Source organism: Triticum dicoccoides, chromosome 5B (genome assembly GCF_002162155.2).
Source record: "Triticum dicoccoides isolate Atlit2015 ecotype Zavitan chromosome 5B, WEW_v2.0, whole genome shotgun sequence".
Classification (NCBI taxonomy): domain Eukaryota; kingdom Viridiplantae; phylum Streptophyta; class Magnoliopsida; order Poales; family Poaceae; genus Triticum; species Triticum dicoccoides.
In genome coordinates this window covers 8,098,241-8,106,299 of record NC_041389.1, presented here as the reverse complement: position 1 = coordinate 8,106,299, position 8,059 = coordinate 8,098,241, and positions in this window count along the sequence as shown.

Here is an 8,059-nt window from a genome sequence, read left to right as displayed (position 1 = left end):
GTGCCTCCCTCGACCTCCTCGACGTCTCACGCGACCAGAAGGGCCCCGAGCAGCCGCCATCGTCGTCATCTCCAAGCTTCGGCCCCGGCGCCCTTCTCCGTCGATTCGGCCACTCCGGCGCGCCCCCGAGCCCACTAACCCTCCCTACAGCTCCGCGGTGAGCCCTTGACCCGATTCCCCCTCTCCCCGTGCCCTACCCCCCTCTCTAGCCGCCGTTCACAACGAGCCGAGAACCCCACGCCGTCGGCGATGTCGCCGCCGTCACTGCAGCCAGCAAGGCTCGAAACCGAGCACGGCACCGTGCTCCTAGCATCTTCAGGAGCTCGGCGAGCCCCTTAGCCATCCCTCCCGTCCTCTGTGGCCTCGCCCCGCCCGAACCCGAAGCTCCGGCGGCCGCCGTTCTGGTCGCCGCCGTCGACCCCGGCCTCCCTGTGCCCCGCTGCGTGCGCCCCTAGACGCGCGGGAGCACGGGCTCCCTCCTGGTGCCCTCAGGGTGCCCAACCGCAGCCCGTAGCGCCGCCTTGACCAACTCCGGCGAGTTCCCGCCGCTGCTGTGGTCGCCGGCGTCACCTGCTGACGTGGCGCCGGTTAATTAGTGCTAATAACCCCGCTATACACCCCCAGAGCCACTGCCATGTGGGCCCCTGCGCTTAATTAGGTTAATATAATTATTCTGTTAAATTAGTGTTAGTGCCGTGGACCCCACGTGTTAGCTTTGACTCTGGCCCAGTCATCGTTGACCGGTCCCACCTGTCATTCACTCAATCCAGACCTGAGACACTGACCAGTGGGCCCCACTGGTCAGGTTTGACCCGAGCCAGCCCAGTTGACCCTGCTGACGTCACTGTGACGTGGGGCTGACGCAATAAGTATTTTCTGGATTTAATATTATTCAGGAAATTCCAGAAAATGCCTAAAACTTCAATAAATCATAGAAAATTAACCGTAACTCCAAATTAAATAATTTATATATGAAAAATTATCAGAAAAATTCAAGGAATCCATCTGTACCATTTTCATGCATGTTAGAACCACTTATCACTACTGTTTAGGACAAATGAAGTGAATGACATTTAAATAACCACATATGGAGTTTGAATTTGAATCTTGGATTCAAACCAACTTCATTTAATCTGGTTTTAGGTGCATTAGCCCAAAACACATTCATATTGCCATGTCATAGCATGCATCATATTGTGCATTGCATTGATTGTGTTTATTCTGTGTTGCCGGTATTTGTCCCCTCTCGATAGACGTGATACCGATGATGTGATCGTTGACACTGATGAAGACTCAATGTTATCTTCAGAAGTGCCAGGCAAGCAAAACCCCCTTGTTCATTCTGATACAATCCCACTCTCTCGCTCCTGCTCTCTTTTACTGCATTAGGACAACAACGATTCAACTGTTACTTGCTGCGGTAGCTGAACCCCTTTATCCTCCGCATGACCTGTCATTGCCACAGTAAATAGATTGAAACCCACTAGTATGAGTAGGAGTTGTTTGAGCCCTGTTGTGCCTACTCATTCATGCTTGTTTGTCATGCCTGCTACTGCTTAGAGTTGAGTCAGGTCTGATTCACCGGGGATGAATCAGAGGTGTGTGAACATGTCCTACTGTGTGCGAGCTAAGTGTGTGAACACGGTTTGGTAAAAGGTGTCGGTGAGAGGCCATGTAGGAGTACATGGTGGGTTGTCTCATTGAAGCCGTCCTCAGGAACTGAGTTCTGTGTTTGTGATCCATGATTCAGCTACTACCATACATTGGGCCCTGAAATATGACCCCGCTCGACTTCTTATTCACCCTTGTCCTCTGTCCAGGAGTTGCAAGTAGTTTCTGGTGTTTGTAGCTTACTGGAGGCCGTGGACAGCGCTGACCGTAGGGGTGGGCTGTGATGCGGTAGGTACGTGGCACGGTGTACCGGATGCCCGTTTGGTATCTCGGGAACCCTGTTCACATCGTTTGGGGCTGTGAGCGAAACTCCGGCCGGATCTCCTCATGGATGGAACCCGAATAGGCGATAAACCTTGACTAGAGACTTGAGTGTTTAGGTAGGTCGTGGTCTACACCCACGTCGGCTTTCGCTTGAAGTCTGCCGAGCACATGTCGTGTGCAGACGCTAAGTGGTGTAAACATGTATCTAGAAGTACACCCCTGCAGGGTTAATATCATCTATTCGAATAGCCGTGTCCGCGGTAAAGGACTTCTGGGTTGCTTATATCAGTTCATAGACAAGTGAAAGTGGATACTCTAAAATACGCAAGATAAGCGTGAGTGCTATGGATGGCGTTCTCGTAGGGAGACGGGAGCGGATCCATAGTGGTGTATTGATATGGTGAATATGTGGACTCGTGTGCGCCACCTCAAAAGAGTTACTTACAGTCGTAGTTCAGGATAGCCACCGAGTCAAAGCTGGCTTGCTGCAGTTAAACCCCACCATCCCTTTGTTCATAATGATGCATATGTAGTTAGTTCTGATGTAAGTCTTGCTGGGTACATTTGTACTCACGTTTGCCTATTTTATATTTTTGCAGAGAGATTTCGGTCTCGCTAGTAGTACCGCGTGGACTTCGACGTTTAGCTTGTTACCTCAGCTACGATCTTGTGCCCTTGGCAGGATCTGGTAGATAGTCAGGCTTCTCAGCCTTTTTCATTTCTAGATGTCTGTACTCAGACATGATAGCTTCCGCTTGTGCTTTGGCTTGTATGCTCTGAATGTTGGGTCGTGAGACCCCTGTTTGTAATATCTTGCTCCTCGGAGCCTATTGAATAAATTACTTGAGTCGTAGAGTCATGTTGTGATGCCATGTTGTATGTTGCACATATCGAGCATATTGTGTGTATGATATTGAAATGCTTGGTATGTGTGGGATCTGACTATCTAGTTGTTTATCTTTAGTAGCCTCTCTTACCAGGAAATGTCTCCTAGTGCTTCCACCGGGCCATGGTAGCTTGCTACTGCTCCGGAACACTTAGGCTGGCCGGCATGTGTCCTTCTTCGTTCCTGTGTCTGTCCCTTCGGGGAAATGTCACGCGATGAATACCAGAGTCCTGTTAGCCCGCTACAGCCCGGTCCACCGGAGTCCTGCTAGCCCAGTGCTACAGCCTGGATTCACTCGCTGATGACCGACACGTTCGATGCTGGGTCATGGATGCCTGTCCCTCTAAGTCTGTGCCACTTTGGGTTTACGACTAGCCATGTCAGCCCGGGCTCCTTATCATATGGATGCTAGCGACACTATCATATACGTGTGCCAAAAGACGCAAACGGTCCCGGGCAAAGGTAAGGCGACACCCGTGGAAATACCGTGCGTGAGGCCGCAAAGTGATATGGGGTGTTACATGCTAGATTGATGTGGCATTGAGTCGGGGTCCTGACAGCGTTGGTATCAGAGCTTGACTGCCTGTAGGATTACCAAGCCAAACTGGTCGAAGTTGAGTCTAGAAATTCTTTAGTTATATAAGGGAATTGATTGTGGGATGGAACGTAAGGCTCCTTTTACTCCTTATACCTTATGCCTTCTGATCTGAGTCATCTTATCTTTCCTGCGGGGATTAAGAACTAGGCTATCCTTTCTTTCTATCAGGATCACGTGTTACTAATCCGTAGACTTATAGATTGTTGGATTTAAGCTTGAGTTCGGTTTCTACTACTTCCGTACGTTAACTGTTGATCCCGAAACCTTGATATTGTGCTTCTGAGTGGTTATGCCACCATTTTTGTGAATGTCCCAAATCTTTTTGAGCATTTACAGCCGTTATGCTGTCCGAGTCATCCCAGGTTTCTAAGTAGTCTGATGCATTTGCAAATCCTTTCTTCCCGTTTCAATGTTCCCATGGGCCAGATTAACCGCACTAATCAGTGAGTTGAGGTACTCCGTTACCTTGACATATATGTTGGAGATATTATTATGACCCTAGGTGTCTTAGGGGATCATCTAGTAATTTAGCCATGATTTGTGTTCCCAGTGTGATGATTCTGGCCATCATTCTCGAAAGCATCCCGTGATGCTACTTAGTAGTAGGTATTCTATTCCTGGGTTCTTGAACCCGAGATTCACTCTACTTACTTCATGTTGATAGTAATTGCTAGCGCCTTTAGGATATTAGTAACCTTTGCGATAGTCCTTGAAGTCCGTGGTATCTTCTTCTTCCAGATACCATGAACTACTTATGGCAGAAGTTCCTCGTTGAACTGAAATATCACAACAGGATTATTCTTGAGGAGTTCTCCATTCATAAATCGTGACTCTGCCAGCTCTACCTTTCTGCATGGGTTATCCGGAAGAAATATGTTGAACTTGGTTCGACATACTAATCTATGCATCCACAACTCAGAAAATTATATGTTCCTTTGAGTTGTTCTCTTTAGTTGCATTCTGACCTTCGTCTATCAATTGATAGTCAAGAGTATGCGTGCGTTCGTTTATCGATGCCTATTACTCTTGTGGTCCGTCAAGCCATTCTATCGCAGAATGACTAGGAGAAACAAACTCCAGTACCTCTTCCATATCCAGGATTGGGTCAAAGAAGTTGTGCTCCGCAGATCAAATTGCTACTCCAGCTTTTGTTCTGTTCTACCTTGGAGTATTACCATCTTTATATCGGGATTGTTATAGGAATTGCACACCATCCTATGAACTCTTGGTACAGTGATACTTCTTGCCATCATTAGTCATTCCTCGGTCTTCGTGTTGGTGCAACCGGAATACCGACAAATGAATTGTGATGTGTGAAATCAATACGCCTAGCAACCTCGTTGTTGGGTAGTTAAAGGACAATAATTTCATTCTTAGTGTGTTAGTTATTGAATCATCACTCTAAGATTGATCGTGCTACCTAGTCCGTTCACCTGGTTCACTCCTCGATCGATGAGTTAGGATTATTTCAAATCCTTGCTCTATTGATCATATCATCTTGCCCTGAAAAGCAAGATTGTTCTCGAGCTTAGTAACATACCGGTGGTTCGTGATTTTCTGAATATCTTCTTAGAAGTATTACCAGGTTGTCACCTGACCGCTATGTTGAGTCCATGATCAAGATGGTCTCCTGTAAACCACCTCTTCTCCAAGAATCTGTGTGGGATACCCCTGAGCTAGTTGGTCAAGCTAAACAACAACTTGGAGAGTTGGAAGATAAAAGCTTGCCCAACTTAGTTCATTTCTCAAAAGGGATATCTTGTGGTTGTGTGTGTAGAAGAAAGATGATCTCTTTATTGGTTGATCCTCGTGATCAATTGTTGGATCTATCATCTTACCTAAACCTTTGATTGAGTATGGGCTATCGTCAAATCAAATCAGAACCAACGATATTCGTAATGTTGTCTTACTCGTGGTTTTTCCTCGAGCATACACCATTATATTCTCTGGTCTGACCAATGCTATCACCGTGTTCACTTAACTATGGAATTCCTTTTAAAAGGAAACCCGGATGAATTGTTGTTGAGCCCATTGACAACATCCTTATTCCCTCCATGATTTGTTGAACATTAAGCTAGTGTTGGAAACTTTTGAAAGCATTTCTTCATGCTAGTTCATGAAGCATATGTTCGGATGTAAGAAGTGACTTCCTCCAGTCCATGTGCATTTGATGCAAGTTGCCGCCGTGGATTCGAGAAAGTCAATGTTGTTTCCTTTGGAATCATCCCAAATCAGTCATGCATGTGCGAAGTATTCTATGGTCTGATAGACTGATCATCTTCATTCCATATGTATCCCTAGCACACCAAGCCACTGATTGATTTGTTCAAGGAAAAGGAGTTATTGTGCAAATACTAGTTCATGCACAAGATTCCTATATCCTCGATGATGGTTCCCTACCAGAACTCGGTAGTGTTTTATTGTAAGACTACCATGTGCTCATGTTTGTCTGAGGCAGCGTGTTCACACATGTGTAGCAGAACCAGCTCGTGTTTTGGAGCTTGCTATCATAGTTCATTTCCCGAGAATCTCGCAACGTCATTTCATCGATTTGTGTTGCAAACTTTCATTTTTCTTCCTAGACTCGATGAGTCTGGAATATCCTGACACCAACCAGATCTGAATCTCAGGCAGATATGATGGTTGGAACATTTCCCAAGAACTATAATATTGGTCCCTTGATAACCAGTAAAGTGGATGTCGTGGCCAACACACCCAGCCGGAAGACCTATTATTGTGGTATCTTGTTTGAGGAAGTTGGCCACCCTCCCATAAGGATTTCATAGGATTTACCTCCCTAGTTGTTCCTTATGGATTCTTGTGCTCCCGAAGTCCGACCTTTACTTGATGTTCTAGTTAGCAAACCATATCCATGAATGGGTTATACTAGCACGTCAAGGAGAACATTAGAAGTGGAGTGCTAAATGTCTCTCGGTCGATCATCCAGATTTTGTTTCCTTGGCCTCGCTAAGGTGAAATCTGAGTTGATGTTATCTTCCTATGCATCTGCATCGTCCATCGTTGTTCATCATGGTGGTATGTTGTGTTGCCAGGATCCTTGCCACGGATGTGGTAAAACCTTGATGAATATGGAAATGCTCAAGTTCTTGAGAGCACGCACAAGCGCTAGGTGTTATCATCGGCACTAACTGGGTTTGCTCTCAGTTTCCTCGGCAATGCTATGATCTTTTCAAACAGTGAATTCACTCTCTGTTGTTGGGTTCTTCCCCAGTTACTAGAATCATTCCCAGCATTTGCATTTTGTTCCTAGCTTGCACCGCCAATGTGTCATTCTACCATGGGTCTCTTCCATTTCCGGTGATAAGCAAATTCATCCATTACGTTGTCTTCAACAAGGTAATCCACATCATCCAAGTCCGAGTATGCCATTCTACCGACCCCCGCCAATCGATTGCTGTGATTTGCCTTAGGCTGATATAGAGAGTCTCAATGATCTCTGAATCAAAAGTAATTCTTTTTGCCACTTAAGGTAATAATCTACGAATCACCCTCCTCCAGGATGTTTCGCCGTGGTATCATGGCAACTCAACTCCTCGCTACGTTGACAATCGTTTACCACCTTCTTAGGTGTGGAATTGTTGTCTACCTAGTGAACCTTCGTCATCCGTTTCTTTCCATCCCTCTTGATGTGTATCTCGTGTCTCAACCCGAGAGATGGTTCTATGTCTCATTCCGTGAGTTAATCCTGAGTTGTTCGATCTTCGAGGAGATCGACCCTTCTAGAGTCTCCTTCTTCCCTCCATGTCATGTTGACAGGATTTCTCAGAGCAAGATTTCAAGACAATGATGGTGTTTGAATCAACGTTCATTTGAAGTGCACCCTGGATCGTGAAGATTGTACTAGTCTGCGTTACCCTTCACCTTACCCTACGCTTGAATCTCGAGACGAGATTCTTGTTTAGTGGGGGTGAGTTGTCACATCCCTAGCTTCTGGTTTGCTCTGAGCTAGCTAGTCATGTGTGCATCATGTTTAAATTCTGAAATTTGAACTAAGGGATTGGAAGCCTCAAAACCCTAAATAAAAGAGGGGCAAAAACCCTAAAAATCTCATTCATTGCTCCAAAATGCTCTTCTTAAATGTTTGATAATTTTTGGTAAGGGTTCTGGTCCCAACCAAAATATTGAACATTTTTAAGGATTTATTTTTGGGACTTTGGATTTAATTCATTAGCTATTTGAATTTGAATTATATTCATATAATTAGAATATAATTTCAAATACCCCTGAAATATTTTATAAGCTTTTGGAAAAGTCCATCTAGCAATATAAAATATTCAGAGGAGTTTTTGGCATTGTTTGAATTATTTTAAAATTCAAAACAGTGGCAAAAAGATTAAATAAAAACAAAACAGAAGAAAAATATAAAACAGAACAGAAATAGGAAAAAAACAGAGAGAGGGAGAGAAGGCCACCTGGGCCACTTACCTGGCGCCACTTACCTGGCCCACTCCATCTGGCCGGCCCAGCCCACCTCCTCCCCCTTGTCCTCTTCCTCCTCTGCCAGGAGGACGAACAGAGGCGAGGCGTGGCGCGCGCCCGAGAGGCCTCGGCCACCTCCTGCTTCCCCCCTGGCCACCTCCTGCCTGGTTGCCTCCCTCCTCGACGCCTGGAACGACGCC